The sequence below is a fragment of the Parasteatoda tepidariorum genome, chromosome 8 (genome assembly GCF_982258835.1).
Source record: "Parasteatoda tepidariorum strain Cologne lab strain chromosome 8, Ptep-v5.0, whole genome shotgun sequence".
NCBI classification, from domain to species: Eukaryota; Metazoa; Arthropoda; class Arachnida; order Araneae; family Theridiidae; genus Parasteatoda; species Parasteatoda tepidariorum.
The window spans coordinates 70,976,410-70,998,733 of record NC_141762.1 but is presented as its reverse complement, the minus strand read 5'-3'; the positions used below and the strand labels follow the sequence as shown (position 1 = coordinate 70,998,733).

The 22,324-nt window shown below is 28.0% G+C and overlaps 1 protein-coding gene across 2 annotated transcripts in view; it reads left to right on the top strand.

Moving 5' to 3' along the window:
* Positions 1 to 22,324, top strand: part of LOC107449343 (excitatory amino acid transporter) — a 99,218-nt gene that overhangs the window by 21,273 nt on the left and 55,621 nt on the right. Inside the window, exon 1 of one of the 2 annotated variants that reach the window (XM_087169111.1) lies at positions 19,708 to 19,978. The exons of the other annotated variant lie outside the window; for it this stretch is intronic. The gene's annotated coding sequence lies outside the window, so the exon portion shown is untranslated. Of the gene's footprint in view, positions 1 to 19,707; positions 19,979 to 22,324 lie in introns of those variants that run through there. 2 annotated transcript variants of the gene reach the window in all.

The window sequence follows — 22,324 nt, the reverse complement described above, 5'->3', positions numbered from 1 at the left end:
GCTAATAGCAATACAGGATAGATTATACACACAACCATGAACTTGAGTTCTTATGGCTAAAGCTCAAAAACCCGGTGACCTTGCTCCAGCTCTCCCGATCTTTCACAAATACAACATTCTGTAAAATAAACATTCTGTTTTAAAATACATATCTTCAACCAACTAATTTAAATGCTTTTCAAAACTTCCCGACAAACTCAAAAAGAAAGAAACAGAAAGTTTTAATATATTACCTAATAAATCAATATATATGAATGTTTTTTGGTTGCTTAGAAATCAATATATATGATGAACATAATGAACATTTTCCAATTCATTCACCAAAAATTTATTGGTTGAATCTTCCAGAAAATACAGCCATTTCCATCACTCAATTACAGCAGGTACACTCCAATTTATATAGGCTTAGCGGCGAAGCCCGTAACTGACACGATTTTAGACGATTTTAGCCAATTATCGTATAATTCCGTTAATATTATTTCCATCGCTTTGAAGCTAAAATTTTCCGAAACTATCATTTTATTGCCAAAATGATCATCTAGTCGCCAAAAGTATCGCTAAGTCTGTGAAAATGTCTCTAAAATTATTGCTAAGTAGGCAAAAATGTCGCCAAAACGAGTTTTCCTGCATTGATCATTATTTTCTCGCAGAATTACGTTAGAATTATGAGATTTTCTTAAAAATATTGTAATAAAGCTATCTATTTAAGTTCCGGCTGGGATATTTAACCAAATGACAAAAGAATATTTTCAAAATTATACACATATTTACGAAATCGTAACAAAATATTCACAACCCACCATGTATTTCACAATAAATAAGAACAGCAACTGTAAATTTTTGTCAAAATTTTTGGATCTGTATAATCTTATCCCCTCCCTTATTAAATTCCAAATTTTTTTAATTTATTACTTATGTCCTCATTTCAAAAACGTTTGATTTTAAGTGGTGTATGAGTTGTTTAAATAAAAAGTGGACAGTTATGATAGTGTCAGAAATAAAGTAATGATAAGCAGCGCTATCATTCATGGCAACAGCGAAAGCAAGAAGCTGCCAGGTTTAATTAGTTAAAAAGTTCAAGTGAATGCATTTAAAGTGAATGTAAAGTAAAGCTGAGAAAAATGAGTCGGAAACAGATCAGAGCGAAATCGTACTGTTTTTAGTTGGACAAGATCATATGGCAGTGCTCGTTTACTCTTCTCATATTAAAGTGTTTGTTTGCTCTGTTAAGAAACACAACAATGAAACTTCGTATAACTCATTTACCATTATAAAAAATGAATTGCTGCGCGTTGCTCTGAATTGAATCTATTCAGCACGAATTGCGGGTGAACTGAATATTCGGTTTTATCTGCTGTACACACGACCTCTCTTCATTACATCTAATGGTAGCTTTGTTATCACTACCGACGCTATCATATGCGTTCACTTTTCAACAAGGCAATCCTTATTAAAAGTTACCTTATTAAAGCTACCACCATCGTAGAAAGTTTTCACCGCGCTTATGATTCTCATAACTCAAACATTATTAGGTTGTTGTAGTCTTATGCTACATGTCAATACTAACAACCCTATTTTAAGGCAGAGGAATGCGCTTCTTCTTGTTCTCCAGATGCGAGATCTATGACCAAGAATTCGACTTCTGACACACACATACATCACAGCCCGTTTTACAGAAAAAGCACATTCACACACTATCTACCCATCCACTGATCGTCTTTTTAAGTTGAATCAGAGCACGATCTATCTCCAATCTAGTACCCCCGGAGGTATTGATTTGTTATGGGAACTTGGAGGACTTCGAGAACCCGCCAGATTTGGCTCACATCAATCACAATTTTGCACTATTAGGGAGTTTTCGACCAGCGAGGGATTGAACTCACGACCTTTTGGACATGGGCCCAACGTCCTACCAAGCACTACATTCTGGGCAAATAATAATTATTAATATTAATCACTTAAAAATTACTAGGTTAAATGATATGAATGTTAACAATCGTCTAAAAAACCATTAAGGAACATCATGTCTTAAAATTGTTATTGATGCGGTCCATAGTTTTTGAGTTATTTTAGGTCAATGTTGAAGTTAATTTTTATGTTGAGTTATTAAATTTAGAGAAAACTATTAGCAAAAAAGTTAAATTTTTTTTTTTTACTTTTTTTGTTTTAGCAAATACGAACTATTATGTCTGAGAATGAACATGTCTCATTTTGTTTAAATTACGAATTAGTTTTGGAGTACTTTTATAGTTTATTTTGTTGGTTCGTAAATTAAGTAAAATAAAGAAAAAAGCTATTGGTTGTAAAATTAAAAGCTATTGGTATTTCTTCAGAAAAGCTATTGGTATTTCTTCAGACTCGAACTTTTAAGACAAAAAAAAACTTTTAATATTTTTTGTAATTTTAAATTATTTTTAGGCTAATTATATTTCAAAATTTTGCTGCATTTTTATACACTAGAAGTTTCTGCTTCTGGTTCGTTTTTATTATTACTAATAACAATTGAGAAGTTACGTTTTTAATTACTATTATGATAACTTTATCAAAGCTTTTGCTGAGTAATTGAAAAAAAAAGACGCCTGTGTAGCATTTCTGTTTATTTTAATAATAATAAAATCTTTATCTTCTGTTATAAATTGAGAGTCGATAGTGTTTTCCCATTGTCAAGGAATTCTTTCCCTTATTATCTCCACTCAGTCTTTCCGCATTTACTTTATTTTTATACTTTTTACGTCCTAATTATAACTTTTACTTTTTACTAACCTAATTATAACTAAATTATAACTTTTATACTTTAATAACTCTTAGACATTAATTATTTTAGAAGAAAGACTTCTCGTGCAGTAAATGGCTGATGGTGCCTCTTAAATTTGTCGGGTCACAAAGTCCTCCAAGTTCTCATAACAAATAAATACCTCTGGGAGTACTGAATTTGAGATTGATCATTCTCTGGTTCAGGTCAGAATTACAATCTTAGGATGTGTGAATTGGTCCGCTCTTTAAAACACGATATGTGACACGTGTATGCGGCAGAAAATTTATTCTTGGACCATAGATGGCGCCACTGAAAAACAATAAACCTACCCTCTGCTTTAAAAATTCACTTGGTTTCACCAAGCAGGGTTGCTGGTATTTGGCAAGTGGATTCGCAACAACAACGGCTAGGTTAAAATCATCATTAGGCTTATCACAAAATGCAGCAGTTCAAATATTTCTAGAAATTAAGGCAAAAGCATCTTTCTTGCTATGACTTATCAATTGTTAGAATTAGATTGATACGATCTTCTTATCTAGCATATAGCTGCTATCAACAATGTACTTGAATTTACTATGATTTACTCTTATATAAAAAATCTGGAAAACCATCAACATAAATTTTTCAGTTTCTCCTAAACTAATTTGAACAAAGTGTGACTTCATGCTTTTTTTAGACAAAATATTAGGTAGCAGTGAAAAAAAAAATAATATCCCTGTTAATAATAATGATTTTTGCTAAACTTAATCAGCTAGTGCATAAAAAAAAATTGTACTGGAAAATTATTTGAATATCAGAATGTTTCTTAAACATTTCATTCGAAAGTGTTCAAAATTTCAAATTATTCATTCAACATCATCATTCTACCAACAGTTTTTGAGTTATGAGGATGAAAAACGGAATATGCAAAAATGGTCAACATAAACTCTTTAACTATTCGAAAACTAATTCGAAATTTTTGCTAAGTCCAGCTCTTTATCAGATGAAATAGTACGTGACTACAAAATTTTTTTAATTCTCCTTCTAATAGTTTTCGCTAAACTGAATTATGCAGCTGAAGAAAACAGTCAACTCATGAACTAATGACCGTATCAGTAACTTCAGCTGTTCAGTTCCTTAAACATTTCTTTGAAAAAAGTGTGCAAACATATAATTTCATTCACTAAGTTTAGAGCTATAAAAGTGAGAAAGCACTCAACGAAAATTGAAAATTTTTTGTAACAACAGCAGAACCTTTTTTTTTTGTTTTTTTGAAGGAAGATAAATTAATCTCTGATATGTTTATTTATTGGTGTTCTAATGATAATCCGTCCTAGAGTGGGTTCGTCATGTGAAAAGAAAACGGGCAAGCAGTTTAGAGTATGCCCATACAAAAAATTAAGGTGTTTTTGAGATTTACTTGAGGTGTAATGGTTGATTTAAGGTTTATTTGAAGTTGACTTCAAAAAATCCCCTAAAAGATCAACATCTCAAAGTGTATAATCAAGGCGTATGAAGCTGTTCAAATCACACTTGAGATTGTGGGAAATCTATTTTAGACTAACCAGCTTAGAGAGGTTATTTTTAATGTGTTGTATATGCTATTTTTTCTACACTTCAAGCAAATATGTATATTTGAGGTGTGAATAATTTCACCCATTCTCAACTAAATGTATTGCTGAGTTATAAACGAGGATCACTTTATGAGGTTTATGAGGTTGAAATTGAGGTTTATTACTGAGGTTATTTATGACAGAATTCATCACCTCATTTTCTACTTCAGGTGATTTTTTTTTACATTTGTCAACCTCAAGACAACCTCAAAAACATCTTACTTTTTGTTAGTGATGACAAGCGATAGAGAGCAAAAGACGAAGTCTATAATGCAATTAAAATAAGCTGTAAAAGATATTAAAGCATAAAATTGGGATTATTAAGCAAGAATGATTAAGGAGAATAAAAAGTACAAAGCCATCGGTAAAGAACTGTGTGACAGCTATATAGCGCGCAAAGGGAACATAATAGTTTATTAAAAAAAGTATTATTAGAGAAAGGGGGAACCACGAAACACTTAAACATACAGTTTTAAAATTTTTAATTAAGTACGAAAATGATACTTTTAATACTTCTTTTAATGGTCACAGAGTTGTGCTTTTATCCTAATATTATGTTTTTAAGACTTTTTGTTTAGTTTTTCTCTCGTATTGAACTTAACATGATGATTTATCATTTAAAGTTCAATACGGGTAACTTTATATGAAGAAACTTAACTTTGAAATATAACTTTAAATGAAATTATTAAAACTATAAGACAAATGCAGGAAACTAAAATTATCTGCACTTAAGATATGTTACTTCAATTCGTTTTAGGCAATTAAAAAGTTTCATAGATTTTAATTGCAAATTTGCAGCAATTTTTTAAAATCCTAAAAACCGTGAATTCTTAATATAAATTAAAGCACAAATGTTTTAGGTTTTTTAAATATTTTTTAGCATTTTTCCAGAAAATATTTTGCATACATTTTGTATGGTAAAGTAAAAAGGTAATTAGCTTTAATATCACTAAAATTCAAAAGATTTTTTATTAAAAAATTGTACAATTGGGTACTTGCACTTCAAGAAGAAGATTATGAATACCCACACACGTGACCTGACTCCAGCTGAACTTTCATAAGCAAAATATCGTGTTGAGGTCGAACTAAATTTCTTCACATAAGTTAAAATGTCAATTAACGTGAAGTTAATTAAATACAGCATGGTATCACACATCAAACTTGTTGAAATATAATTCATTCTAGCCTGCGTCTCTAACATAACTTAAATTTATTATTTTTTTATGCATTTTATTGTAACCGAGATATATTTTTGTTTTGTGTACCTGGCAACTTCGATACATAATTAGTTTGTTAATGTTTTACATGGCTTCTTGCCTGCTTTTGTGCTAAGTAAGAAATATATAATTAGGAACAGAAATTTTCCGCAATGAATCTTCTTGTAAGAATATATATTGTGTCACTTAAGATAATTAATATTTGACGTCTTAGCATGCTCGAAATGGAATGGAAAGAACAGTTGCCAACGTAAACAAATGCCACGTTTTAACAACTAATCAGGATTGAGATACCCACTGTACGTCACTTGCAGGTATTGCATTAATTTTTTTCCTAATGAGATAAACTTTTGTATTTTGTCTAAACTAGATAGGAAGATAAGACTTGGTTTCCTATTTTTTATTTTCTCATTTAACTTAAAGTGATAATTTTTGATGACCATTTTTCGAATTTTTTCTAACTTGCAGCTATGTATATCAAAATCTACTAACGATGACTCCATGAAATTTAAAGCACATACATTCTTTCTAGTTTTTAAAAACAAATTTTGTCGTCAAGAATTTATTTAAACTTTTTTTTTAAAACAAAAAATAATAAAATTTATAAAGTTCTAATTAATTTTATTTAATTAATGTCAAAAAGTACCGAAGTCAAATTGGTTATCTTTATTCAAAATAAATTTTAAAAATTAAATATTGGAGCATAATAATTTAAATGATATCTAAAATTAGAAACATCAATTTTTATTCAATTTAAAGTTAAAGTGACCCAGGGTAGAGATGTGATAATTTTTTGTATATTTCTTTACTGTACAACAACGTGAGAAATGTCAAATCAATTTTCACATTTTAAAAAAAATTAAAAACATGTCGCTTATCTTGAAATTTCTGAAAATTTTTAAATCATAGAAAAACTACATCCATGAGAAAAAACTTGCTTCCTTAGAAAAATTTATTCGATAATTCTATTTGATAATTAGCAAGAAAAACTATGATTAACAATTTTTAATTGCATTCTATAATCTTTCTAGAATGCATTTTAGCTATTTTCAGAAATAGCCCATTATCACCTTAAAAATGTCCCTTAGCTTGAAGATATTGAAAATTTTTAAATCATAGAACTGCTTCCATGAGAAAAAAACCTTAAGAAATTCTTAAGTCTTATAACCATTTTCAAAAATATCCCATTATTGCCTTTAGTAAAAATATCCCATTAATGTCTTTAGTTGCCGTAATGTCTCTTATTTGGAAAAAATTGAAAATGTTTAGATCTTAGAAAAACTACGTCCATGATTAAAAAAAACTTGCTTCGTTAAAAAATTTTATTTCAAAACTCATTCGATAATTCTATTTAATGATTCGCAAGAATAATTATGACGAACAATCTTTAATTGAATCATACAATCATTCTAGAATATATTTTAGCTATTTTCAAAAATACACCATCATCTTAGTAAACTTTGTGTCGTCTTCAGAACTCTTTTCGGATTGATCAAAAAAAGGGAATGCAAAGTGGAACAGGATGTAGAATGTGCAGAGGAAATTAGACTCCTCTTGATCTTCCTGCAGGACATTAGTTATGAGAAGGCAGGAGCCATCCTGTTTCACAGACCACTTCAAACGATAAATACATGTATAGGTGGGCGAGATATCGGGAGGTATATCAATCCTCTGAATTTTCCGATATTTGTAAAAGATGAAACGTAAAATTATGAATACCGGAAATGTTAGAAATACCAGGGAACACTCTATTTGAGCTAAACTTGCTCCCAAGATTTTTTTTTATCGAACTCGTGGTAGATTCTGCAGTAAAATTATATCTGCACTTTCCGGATCAAATTATGGTTGAAAGTACCGACACTCAGGTTACCAGTGCTTTTTACCGCAAAATCCATTTTGACCGGAAAATGTTACGAACCAAAAAGTGCTGATTTATCTTATTTTTACAATATCAATTACCGCAGAATCACTGATTCTAATAAATATTACTGTAAAAATTACGGTACAGTATTTTACGATGAAAATAAATATTACGGATGTTACACCCAAAGTACTGATACTTTATCCCGTAATTTGACCCGGTCATTTGTTTTTGCAGTAAATATTTTTACTATAAAATTTACTCTAAAAAGTACTTTATCTGGATCGCAAATATACTATATTACTAAAATTATTTTACCTGAATCACAGAAATTTAGCAAATATAACTGTAAAAATTACGGTATAAAACTTTTCGGTAGAATTAATTTTATGGATAATTTGACACTTAGGGTACCAATATTTTTTACCGGAATTTTTTATAGTGAAGTATTTTTTTAATTACTTATATATAGTGGACAAAATAAAAAAGAGAGCACTTAAATAACTTTTAATCGAATGGTCAGATTTTCACGTACTAAGGCTCAATTTTATGGTTCGAAGGAATATGTTCAATATGTTAATTAATTAGTACACACTGTATTTTAAGCTATGAAATCATTTAAGTAATGATCTAATATAAGTTATGATAATCTAATATTAAGTAATGATCTGGTAAAAAAATAACGTTGCAAGATTCATAGTTTGTTCGTAGCAATTTTTTTTCAGTATTCTACCATTACAGAAGTGTATTCGTAATTTTTCCCGTTTTGGAAAGTTTCATTTTTCTCTATCAATGTTTCTGTATGATTTATATACAAAACTGATAATTTTGAACCAATTCCACTAAAACTAGTAAAAAAAGCGGGAAGAAATAAATTATTTTACAGAATTTTTCATCTAACTATCGAATTTTTACGTACTAGGACTTATTCTTAATTTTTTACTGGGGTGACATATAAAATGTTAATTAATTTGTGCAGACGATATTTTAAGTTAGGAAATCAGACGCAAATACGTACATTCTCTGAATAAACATACCTTTTTTTTCGATGGATGACGATTTCTGAATCCCAAAATATTAGGGGGTAGCAGTAATTTAGAAAATATTGTCCCAATAGTTGGGTCAGGAATGCAGTCCAAAGTTCAGATCCTTTACTGTTTATTTGACTTTTTGCGTAAGATATCAGAAAAAACTTTTTAATCGAATCGAAACAGTTTTGTATGCAGTTATTAAATTTATTTATCCAAAGATAATTCCATGCAAAAAAATAATGCTTGATAAATATTCGTTATTCTATTCAATAATAGTAAACAAAATTGAAATGCAAAATATAAAAATTTTTACATCATTTAAAAAATGTAACCTTGCATGGCAAAATACAAAATGAACGAAAACTCAGTTTAACCAATGGTATATACATGTATATATATGTAACTTTTAACTCTATAATAACTATAAAAAAACAAGGTATTATGAATATTCATTGTTTTTTTTTAAAATTGATTATCAATTGAAATTTCAAAATGATCGAAAACTTTTGATCCGTAAGGTATAAAACTTATACAGCATATTCAACTATAAAAAGAAATTGCAAAATTTTAATATTATTGTCCAAACAGTTAATGAAAAAAATATTTTAAAAATGTCCTTTTTTGAAGTTCTGTATTTCTGTAAGCTTTTTCTCTTATTTTCCAATGTACGTTTGGAATTTTTTTATTGTTATTAAATTTATAGTTTAACAAAAAAAAAAGGAAAAATTAGAAAATATTTGGGGATCAGAAATTTCTTGAAAGGTGAAATTTCACTTTAAAAAACAATTAGAAAACTGAAAAACGCTATGTTCCTAATTTAAATCAGATTTCTTAAAAAAAATAGAAACTCCTAAATACCGCAAAGATCACACTACAAACTCTCATTTTTAAAGCTCATTTTTTAATTAAGGTCAGCAAGAAAGGAAATGAAAACACAGCAGTTTTAAGCATGAGCGATAAGTTACTGCATTGTGCAATAAGAACTGTCTCATAGTGCTCTACATCTACATTTTAAAAAGGCAGACGACATTCATGATAAAAAAGAAACTAAGTGAATTGTACTAATCGTCTGCCGGACAGGAAATGACGTCTCACATGATGCTGTGCGGGTGTTTTAATGTAAAATTAAACTTTTGTGGCGGCTCTAATAGAAAGAACTTCCATTAGAGAAGTTATTTAATTCCAGTGACAAGAATGATAGTAATCTATGTTACATATGTCATGCAGATAATTACTCTCGAGGAAACAAACTGACTTTATTTGATGGAGAAAGTGCTATTTTGTTGGCTCATTTTTATGAATGCCACAATTGATTAGAAAGCAACTAAAGATATTATTTTTCATAGGTTCAAAGAATTTACTTATTCTAGGAATTTGTAACACAAGAACATGCTTACGATCAAGACAAACTATTTTAATGAATTTAAGGTTTATAAGTTTTATTTTTTGGAGCAAAGGATCTCCATTCTATCTCTTAAAAATTTATACTTTAAATTAATTCATTGTTTTTGAAAAATTACAGCAATTTTCTTACTGAATATTTAACAGCCCCAATCATTGTTTAACATTTTCAGAATACGTAAAAACCAATAAATTATGTCTTAAGGTTTTAAAATTAAAGTATTAAAATAAAAGTGTCTCCTTTTTTAATTATTTTTTATCCTTGTTGGGGAAAAAGGTTATCGTTAACGTTAAATTATCGAAGAAATCTGCACAAAAAGTTTCTTTAATTTAATAACTTATTAAGTATATCTTTTAGACAATTAAGGATATATCTAAACACTACTTTTGATTAGAAAATATTCAATTTGGTGAATACTTTTATTTTCAGTCCAACATTCATTCATAATAAAATATAATTGAAAGTAAATATAATTGTCTTACTACTACGGATTAATGTATTATGTTTGCCTAAATGGCCTCAATTATTACGGATTTGGGACAATATTTAAATAGCCATAAAAAAAATTAAATATTCCTTTTTTTAGTTAGACTCGCGTATATTGTTTCACTTGAACTTCAAGAAAAAAGTGTATCAGAATCATAGATTTTTAAAAAAAATTTAGATGGTTTTCAACATCTGCAAATTAATCTGTTATTATTGAAGTAATAGGAAGAAAACATATAACACTTCAGGATTTGATACAGTTATTAGTAACCCACGTATCTATGTTATCATCATGTTTAGTAATTTATTTTATTAACTTCAAACATTTATTTAAAATGAAAAGTGAGTTTCATACTGTGGCAGAGGTGGTAAGAGACAGTTCCCGACGCCTGACCGGCACCTAAAATAGCGCGATATATGGTCTTGCAAATTAAGAGCCCTGGAAAATAGGTTAAGTGGTTGTTTATGGTTGGATGATGTGAACCTTAGGAAAATTTTTCCCTTTGAGGTAATGTTTAACCCTATTATCGAACAAATTCACTGCAAACAGAAGAAGATTTCAACTTAAACTTATATCTTTCAAACCAAACTACCAATATTATGATTCCAGAACAGAATCGATTTTTTTTAAAACTTGTGTATGATAAATTCTGAACATATACCCAGCTACCTTTTTTACATCAATAAATAATAATACTAAATTGCATTCTATATAAGTGTTAAGTATTTTATATAAGTGGAAGTGTATTTTATTCCCTCCAAGTTTAAAAAAATTCTTCGTTTTTTTTACTTATAGTTATTTTATGTTTATAAAACTTTCAAAATACCGCAACAATTCATATCTATTTTTGACAAAACGGCATTTAAATTAATTTTAATAAATTCGGAATAATTCAGAATATTTTTACATCACGTTTCATATAATTTCAACAATAGAATGAGATGTCTGTTTACAGTTGTTGAACAAGACAATATTCTTTCAGGATTACAGCTCGCTTTTATTCAACTATCTAATGCTAATCCATTCGCAAAGAAACCAATTCCAATTCAATTTATCATTTACTCAGTTGTCTTCGCGCCAAAGCGTTACTTATTCAAACAAAGCCGGCGTGAATATAAAATTTTCCTTAAAAGGTTCCGACCTTCATCGACATTTATCAAACGATTTTTATGTACGCAGAAAACTTAAGATGGCGATCTTTTGCCACCACTCCATAGACATAAAATAGGAATTGCGGAATGGCAACTTCTTAAAATTATTGATAAGAATCGTAAATTCTGATGATAGCGAGAGTCGTAAAAAAACTTATGACTTTCGACTAATGGAATTGCATTTCTTTTTTATGTAGACGACTGTGGGTGGCTCAGAAAAGTTCTCACGAGTTTTAATTTTCTTTTAGCTATTTTTCTTACTGGAAATTGGTATTCAAGTGTAATGACCATTTTACTGAAAAACTGTTTATTCCAATCGACATATTAAAGATATTAAAACTTTAAATCTATTACTAATGGTATTAAATAAATATATTTTTTTTACTGGCTTAAGCAAAATATTAATGAAGGATAAAAATTTTTGAAAATAATGTTGAAATGTTAGATCAATAAAATTTAAATTTTCTATGTATGTTAGAAAACAAATTAAGAAATTAGAATTAAAAAAATTTTCTTTTTCATACATAAAAAAGAATTTAATATATATAGATTGAGCTTTTATTTTTTTTAATTTTTTTTAATTAAATGGGTATGCCCTAATTTTCCCCAGCTATCTAAGCAATTGTTTTGAATGAATGTTTGTTCATTTTAATCAGCAAATGAACGTTTGTTCATTGTAATAAAAAATCATCCCCCTTCACAAGGCCAATGGGGACATCACCCATATATTCTAAAAATTTCTCCCAATTTCCGTAAATAGCAGAAATACATATTTTTGAATTTTTTTTATTTTAATGACAACAATTTTTAGCTGTAGCTGATCTATCTCAATTTAATTACATTCAATGTTAGAAATATATTGTGAAACAATATTTTCAGAGGACAAAAACATTATGAAAAAAAAATATTAAAAAAAAAATAAAAAAAAAAATATGGAAAAATAATTTTTTGCAAATTTGACACAAAAAGTGGTGATTATTTTTAAAAATGCAATTAATTTTATGACCAATTCGATTTATAGCATTGAGTCCAAACTTAATGTAATTATACATTTAATCAAATGAAACTAGACATTTTTTTTAAAAAAATAATTGATATGCAATTAATTTGAAGTGTTTAGAAAGAAATTTTTTAAATTTTATGCCTTTTTTTCCTGTGATAGTATAATATCATGTATTATGCATCAATTAACAATACTCACTGAGGGTGTTAGTATTATAATACGTTAAAGTATTTAAAAAGAATAAAGTAGTTTATTATACTATGCAGTTTGCTTGTTTTTTTTAATTCATTTGCTTGAAAAGCATTATTTTTCTATGAGAATACAATACACAATAAAATGAGAATCATTTTTGGAATTATAAAATTTTTAAAGCTCATTTAAGAGTAGACAATAAGAGTATTAAGAAGTAAGAAATGTAGAAATTCCTTCCCGCGAACTTATTAACTAATCTATTATTATTAACCGCGAACTAATCCTTGTATAGTAAATAATTGAAAAAATATTTAATTAATTCATCAAATTTTAATAATTCATCTCTATTTTGAGTCGTGATGCTTTCTTCCTGTGATCTCTATTCTCCTTAAATTTTTTTCCCGGTGATATTCATTGCTTTATTCCAGTGATTTATAATCTTGGCTTGTTTTCCAAAAGCTTTTTTTATGAGAATACTAATTCACAAGTATGACGGCCATTGTTTTTTATAACGTTAACTTTGCTTAGTCACAGAACTGTTTGTAACAGTTATTGTTGTTTTCAGTTTATAAAATCCCCCCCCCGTCTAATAAAAAAAAATTAAAAAAAAAAAAAAAAAAAAACGGGAGACAAGCGAGTCGGTTTAGTTAGTGAAGGGGGTGGTTACATAAAACTTTCAAAATCTAGCTGTCTCTGTTTTACTTCTAATTCTTCGTTTTAATTACATCCAGGAAAATCTTTTTTCTTTTGCCCTATTAAGATCTTTAACATCATCAATGTTGGCATTACTTTCCAATTCTTTGTACATTGATTAAGAGAAATTTAATTTTTCCTCCAGAATTGAAGTTGAACCATAATTAAAGGCAAAATACACCAATTTCTATTTATTTGAAAGGAGATTGTTAAAGTTGCAATCACAAGAAATAATGATTTAAAAAAATTTAGATTTATAAGAGAACGTATTTTTCTTATATAATAAAGATGTAAGAAAAGTGTTTAAAATAATAACCTTAACAAAAATAGGTTTTAAATGATATCTCCCCCAAAAAATTAAAATTGATGTTTGTAATTCTTTTAGCAGGGGTTCAAAGGTTATAAATATCCTTTTCTTAATATGCATATTATGAGTTGAAGATGTAATGAACTTGATTAAAAGGAATTATCCCTCTGTTTCTTTAAAAAAAAAAAACTACAGAAAGTATCCCCCACCAAAACAGATTTTGAAATCTAACCCACCACTAGAACAATTCTCGCTCTTTTTAAATTAAACCTATAGTTCATTAGAATCGCAGGAGCTAAAAAATTCTTTAATGTGATTAAAATTACAAAAAGATTAATAATTTTAATCTATTTCTTGTTTTCATCCTTAAAGAAATTAAATCTATGATAGTTCACTAAAAAAATTTTTATTTCTTGGAAATATTGAGACGGCCTTTTATAGATTTATATTTATTCTACATATTTATTCTATATATTTATTCTACTATTTATTCTACATATACCAACTGTTAACTCTCCAACGATGCCCACGCAATAGTTGTGAATGTGTTTTTTTTAATTCCTTATTTCATATTATTCCAAGGTTGTGTATTTTATTTTATTTTATAACCGTCGTTGAACAGTCGATTCAATTTTTTAGATATACGACTGCTAATGTTCAACTCCATAGCCATGTAATTTTGAACCCAATCCAGAATTCAAAGGAACATGAATCAATTATTGGGAGACTTTCGTTGAGGACTTTTTTGATGGAACAAACCCGCATTTGATTTATATGAAGAGGAAAACCACGAAAACCTCCCGTGGTTAGCCTGACGGCAAGGGGACTCTAACCCATGATCCGTCTACCTCCGAGAATGTTTTATGTCAGTCCTATGGTCGGTGTGATCCTGGTGCGGAATTTGTATCGACAAGCCATCGCTGGGATTCGAACGAGGGTCACCTCATCGGAAGGCAAAAGCTGTATTTTCTGAGCCACCACGGATCAAGGTTGTGCATTGATGATGCTATTAATTTGGCTAAAAAATGTCTCACACGAAAAAAGATTTTAAAAACTAGCCCCTCCCCCCAAATATTAAAAAATATTCCATAATTATAATTTACAGTTTTTAAACTACAAAATTGCATAATGCATTTAAAAAAAATATCTCCAACCCACCAGAACAGTTATAGAGACATACCCTCCTGGTACCTCTTGTGGGCACCCTAATTCCAATGGAAGTGACGAAAAGCTCTAATTCCATTTATACCCAGTAGCTATGAGTACTTTTGAACGAAGTTCTGTCCTAATTCTTCACTAATTTATCTAATTTTCTTTAATTACCCTCAAAAAATAATCTTTCAGGTTTTAGAGCCATTTCTGTTCAAGGCTGTGACATAGAGACAAGGCATAATATTGAAAGAAGGGCTGTATCAGCAAAATTCTCAAAAAAGCTGTGTTACACAATTGGACTATGATCAAGACAATTTGGCAAAAATTCAAAAATACCTGAAACCAGATTTAGAGCAAAATTATTGTAACATTCAAAATATTTTTTTAAATTCATGAGCCAAGCGAGATTCTTACAAAAATATAGATTTTAATCTTTATTTTCGCTACTTTTTTTAAAAAAACATTTATTTCAGCAGAGAGATTTTATTTAAAGTAGTTATAAATTCTGAAAAGCTTACAATTGTTAATTTTATTTTTAGCATTATCTAATTTAATATAAAACTAATTTAAGTAAATTGGAAATTAAAATTATTTATCCATTCAAACTAATTCCACGTGACGTCTTTTCGTTCTAGGTAAAATTATTTAATAGCTTAAGAATTTTATGCTAATTAATTTAAATGAACTTGTGACTAATTTTTATGTTAGAAGTTTCTAAGAAAAAATTTTACATTTGGAGAGTTATTATGAAATTAGAGAGAATATTATAATCTTAGAATTCACTGAATAAGTCGTTAGAGTTTGAAGAGAGACAGCTTAAAATTTGAAGAAAAATATTGTTATGATTTTTAATTAGCATTTTATTTTTAAGAGAATTCGTGTGATAACTTGAAAAAAGAAATTCAACTGTAAATTGAAAAAAAAAAACAGTGTTATTTGGAGATAATTGTAATCTTTAGAAATTTTTTCTTTAATACAACAAGTAATATTATAATTGTTAGAGCAATAGTGTTATGATTTGAGGAGCAAAATTTTTATAGCTTTGAAGAAAAATATAAAGAGGAATGGTATTAGAAGTTTCAGAAAAAGGTTTTAGAATTTTCAATGGATATTTTATTTTACAACTGAAACTAACCCATATTACATCCCATAGCCATGTACACCTCCCACGGATAATATGACATAATGCGGACACTCTAACCCATGATCTGTCTACCACTGAGGATATTTTACTTTGTGGTCGGTGCTAGCCTGGTGCAGAATTTGTACCCACCAGCCATCTCTGGGATTCGAGCCCTATGCCCTGATCCACCACGGCTCTGAGACCGTGTTAGAAACTTTCAATTATAAAAGTAGAGAAAGCAAAAATGGACAAATTGAAAAACGCTTTTTTATTCAAATTCCTTGCAATACACGTTAACTAACTGGTTGACAAATGTGCTTCATAAACCACTTATTTAACAAGTTCCAATTAAAACGAAAAAAAATCATTTTAGTGAAAAAATTTTTATTATTACTGATAATACTTTATGTACTAGCATTAGCCACAGAAAAGTATTTAATTTCAAATATTTCCTTTTAATATTTTTCTAAAATCATCAAAGGTGTAATCTTTTTTTTTCTTCAAAAAATGTAATGTAAAATTATATTTTTCTACCGTTATTGCATTTCAATATCTACTAATGCATCATAACATATATTCTTCTCTATGAAACTTATTTAAATATTTTTTTATTGAAACATTATTTAAATAAAAAAAAATAGTAGGTTTTTACCATACATTTTTCGCAAATGTACACTTTTTTAGATTTAGAGATTTCATACCTTATGTTATTCACCAGCAGATTTAGTTATAACAAATGATGTGTGTGATCTAATTTCGTTGAATGAATTAGTAATACGTTCAACAATTATGCGACAATAATGATAGTTTAATAATATTTTAAAAATAATATTAAAATAAGTAGTTAAAATAAGTATATAATGCAGTTATACTCTCTGCTATGCATTTTAACAATGATGTAAAAATTAAATATAGCTTAACAAAATTGATAGTAAAATTGTAGTTAAACAAAATTGTTGTAACAATAATAAAATATCAACAATTTGAGTTTAATATTAGTTGAAATAATTTAAAAATAAAAATTGTTAACAATAATTCTAAAATAATAAGAGTTTAACAACAATTTGAAAATAATGACAGTTGACAATAAAGAGAAATTTTGATACTTTTAAAATATTATAAAAATATCGATAATTTTAACAAAAAAATTTAAGGAAACTATTAGTTAATTAGAATGTAAAAGTAATGTTAATGTAAAAGTAATGTATTAGTTAATTATAATGTAAAAGTAATGTTAATTTAACAGAAATTGAAAAATAATGATGATTTAACAACGTTTTCAAAATAATGATTATCTAACAGCATTATGAAAATAATGATTATTTAACAGCATTATGAAAATAATGATAGCTGAAGAGTGATATGAAACTAATGATAGCTTAACAAAAATTTGAAATCTTTTTCTTTAATTTAAAAAAAATATTTATCTGATAATAGTTGAAGATTGTTGGTTGTTTTCAATATTGTTATAATAAATTAAATTTTTTTATAAATATTAATTTCGTGTCAAATTCAACTCGTTATCTTTTATCTCATTAAGAAATTAATTTTATAGTAATTTAAATAACAAATTTATTCATTATTTTTTTTCAACAAAAGTCATCTTTACAGCATTTAAAATTCATATGTTTATTGCGCTTTTTTTAATTTTTACTCCGATGTGTTTAGGTTTTGTACGTAACATTTTACCAATAGAAGAGGTAATCAGGAGTAAAATTAAATTAATAACAAGAATGTTACTTTCCACTAATCTAACATTAATGTACTTACATTTCATACAGTTTTAGTTATATTTTTACAAAGCATGATTTGTTTTCGGAAAAAAAGGATATGTGAAAAACTTATGAAAGCACAGAACCATTTTTGTTTTATTATTTTTATTATTTCTATTTCCGCTCTTCGGTAAAACTTTTTTAATGTGTTTAAGAAATAGAAATTATTGTTTCACATCTAGTGATAAAGTTATATTATTTTTTAATTATAAAATTCAGTCAGATAACTACAATAATTACATTCCTCAAATTCAGTTATCTACATTTATTCATCATTAATTTATGTCTTAAAGAGTTTAATTTATAAATTATTAAATTTTTTAATTAAGTATAAATTTTATGAATTACTAAGCAAAATTTAAAGAAGAGTATTTATTTGAAATACTAAATATTAACTTCTTCTAAATAAATACTAAATAAGTAGCTTCTAAAATAATTTGTAATTTTATGATTTAAGAGTTACTGGATTATGAGCAATAACTGCAAAGTTGTAACAACAGTTTTTTTTTTGAAAAATGAAATAACTAATATCTTTTTCCTTTATACTTTAATTTCGTCTCATTCTTAGATTCTTTATAAAAAATTAGTTTTTCTCTGGTAAAATAAGTTTAAAATCACAATTAATACTTGGTGTTACACGTAAACTGCATGCAATCATTCAATGTACAGAACAACAAGCTATTTAATAAAATAAATATTAAGAGCAGGGAACTTTGAAAATATTATTTAATTTTAATTATGAAAATTTTAAGGTATGGTTTTTATAAAAAGTTTTTCATTAATTTGCAACACGAGTTGCTAGTTAATTTTCCATGCTAGTTAATATGAGTGTTAGCTAGTTTCGGTAGAAAAATAGGTTAAGCAGTGTTTATAATTGGTTTTACACTTCAATTGCTTATAATCATTCAATATATAGAAAAACTAGCTACTTAATTGGTTTTACACTTTAAGTGCATATAATTAGTCAATGTATAGAAAAACTAGCTACTTAATCGAATAAGTATTTAGAGTGAGGAATTTTCAGAATTTCCATTATGTAAACATTTGTAGATTTTAAGGTATGGTTTATATGATAAGTTTTTTCATGAATTTGCAACACGAGTTGCTAGTTAATTTACCATGCTAATTAACATGAGTGTTAGCTAATTTCGATCGAAAAATAAGTTAAGCAGTGTTTATAGTTAATTTTACACTTCAAGAGCATATAATCATTCAATGTATAGAAAAACTAGCTACTTAATCCAATAATTAGAGTAAGGAACCTTTGGAATATTATTTAGTTTCCATTGTGTAAACATCTGTAGATTTTAAGGTATGGTTTATATGATAAGTTTTTCATGAATTTGCAACATGCTTTGCTAGTTAATTTTCCATACTAGTAAACGTGAGTGATAGTTAATTTTGACAGACGAATAAGTCAAAATGCAGAATTAGTGATAGTTTTACACTTTAACTGCAAATAATCGTGTTATATATAGATGAAATAGCTACTGAATAGATTAAGAATTTAGAGCGAGGAGTTTTCAGAATATTATTTAATTTCAATTATGTAAAATTTTAGTTATGAAAAGTTTTTCATGAATTTCTAGTTAATTTCCCCCCAAATTTATATGCATCATTATTTAAATTAATTAGATATAAAACTTTAATAGATGGTACCATTAGAGGCTTTATTTACATTCAATATAATAAAACAATTAAAAGAACAGCGAAGCGTTGGAAACATTAAAAAATTCGTTTTAACTTGACTTTTCCATTTACGATGATTATCTTCTAGATTTCATGAGGATAAAAAAACACATTTTTATCATCAGAATTGTTTACATTATCCTAAGCATGCTATTTTCATAGTCCGTTTCAAAATAAACCGCACCTTTTCAACGGAATCAAAAGGAAGTGCTTTAGCGTTTTTTTTTTTTCAGATTGCTTTTCTTTCTTATTTAAATGCATTTTCTAATTCAGCTGCCAAAGAGATTGTCTCTTATTGCGCATGCTCCAACTCCCGCATCCCAAACTGAAGCACGTGCTGTTTCCAGTTTTTCCGCGTTTCTGCTTTCAAACGAAGACCGGCTGTTGAACAAAGAACACGTGATAAAAGAATACGCGCGCTTTTATAACTGTGATCATAACAAACGTTTTTTGTGAGTGTTAACACCCATTTTTTGAGAAAATTTAAATGGATTAAACAAAAGGGGTATTTGAACGAAAAAAAACTAGTTTGGGATACTTTTTTTTTGCTGGTGAGTATTTTTTTTTCTTCTTGAAAATGTGAAATAATAATTCTCAATTGACTCAAAATGCAAGCATCTAGAAAAATCTTGTATTTTATTAATACGTTTCACACAGTTAATTATACTAATACGAATAAAGACTTGCAGCTTCCGTTCTCGTCACTCAGTAAAAAACAACCTTTGTTTCATTTTCGATAATATAAGATCTATTTATAATTTAATATCTATTTTTATCCGAACAGATAATTTATATGTAACCAGACACTAATCTAATCTCATAAATTAATTTATTATAATTTTTGTATATCAGATAGATTAAAAATCCGAATTTTCAAGTGAAGATTAAGCTCATCTTGCATAATAAAGTACGAAAAAAATCATAAACTTTCTTTTTTTAAATGGTATAAGAAGAGCATTGAGCAAGGAAATCTAGTCTTTTTTTGTGCTGAAAATAATTTAAAAAAAAGAACAAGCTAAAGAATAATAGTTTTTACTCAAATGTTCTTAACTATGGTACCCTGCAAAAAGTGTTGGAGTGTAATCAAATCATAATTCCGTTTGTATTTGCAGCAATAGCACTACATTAAACCGTAATATCGTCTATATTTGCTGTAACCTAATTGCGAATCTAAGTTAATTCATAATACATTTCATATTTGTTCCAACCCAATTGTGAATCTAAGTTGAACTATGATATCGTTCATATTTGTTGCAACGTGAATGTGGTACTGAACAATATTATGCTTAATATTTAACTCCTAATATTGTTCATACTTGCTGCAACTTTAATGTGGTTCTAAGTTGAATCATAATACCGTTCATATACATTCCAACCTTAATGTGTCTCTAAGTTGAACTGTAATATAGTTCATATTTGCTGCAACCTTAATGTGGCTTCAACCCGATCCCGACTTATGAGTCCAATTTTTGAGAGGGTTGAAATTAAATACCCACGGTCATTTAATTCTAAATTTTATGCCAAAGAATTTTTTATTGTTGCTAAAATATGCTTAATACTGGTCAAGAAAGATTAATAGTGTATTTTTTTTTTATCTCTTTCATGTTTTTAAATTTAAGGAATTTAAACTGGTAATAATTCACGAAAATCTTTTTTATTTCTCTGAATTATTGAATGGGACTTTTATTTCATTTCGAATTATTGAAGGGGACATATACGCACCAACCCCCCTGCCAATGACGCCGATGGTCACTAGGTTAAATCATAATATCGTTCACGATTGCTGCAAACCTTAAGTGGTTTTAACTTGAGCCATGATATCGTTCATATTTTTACTGCAACCTGTATGTGGCACTGAACAATATTGTGCTTAATACTGAACCATAATATTGTTCATACTTGCTATGACCTTAATGTGACTCTAAGTCGAATCATAATATCGTTCATATTTGCTGCAATCCTAATATGGAGCTAGTTTGAACCATAATATCGTACTTCTTAAAATCAAATTCTTGAGACTATGACTCAGTGTTGCTAAGTTTTCAGAAATTTTGCACTGTATTATGATTTATGATTCAACGTTGAACCGATTTTTCAGAGAGTAACTTTCAACTGGTTTATAAGTGTAAAAGTTGGTTGGTATCTCGAAATTATCTTTTCAACCTTGGTGAACAAATTACTCACGAAATACTTTTGAATTCTCTTGCAACACAAAAAATAACACATTTGGGACAATGTTTTTTTGTTATTTGAAAGTAAAATATCAAAACTATTGTAAGATTCTAAACAAGAACGCTCTAAAATATTTTTATGTCAATGCTCTCAATTCAATTCACCAAATTGCAACCAATGACAGTAATTAATTTAGTAATAAACCGGGCAATGGTGACTCAAAGTTATAATATTTTCAAATCTTCCTATAAATTCATTCGATTATAATTTTCTAAAGAAAATAGAAGAAAACTCTTTTTTGACTTTTGCATTACGTCTATACAACTGAAGAGTAAGTTGAAGTGCTAAATAACTACAAATGCACCGTTAGAAATTTCTCGGAAAAAATGGTTAAATAACAATTTATTGAATGGTTATTTTACCACATTTAATCAAAACAGTCAAATAACCATAAATAAAGTGAAAATCAAACTGTTAAGTTTGAGAAAAACTGTTTGTTAACTGCTTTCACCTAATACGGTTAAACAGCCAGAATTCACCAACTAGAACCATCTAATGAAACTACTTAGTTCTTAAAACTGCATACATATCATAGCCAAGCAGGCTTATCTGTCAATCTCCTGACCGGTAGAACTGGAGTTCGAGTCCGAGTGTTGACACCACAATATTTCCTTCATTCCCTTCAACTCATGAAAAATTTCCAGTGTCCAGCACTCTCCAATGCC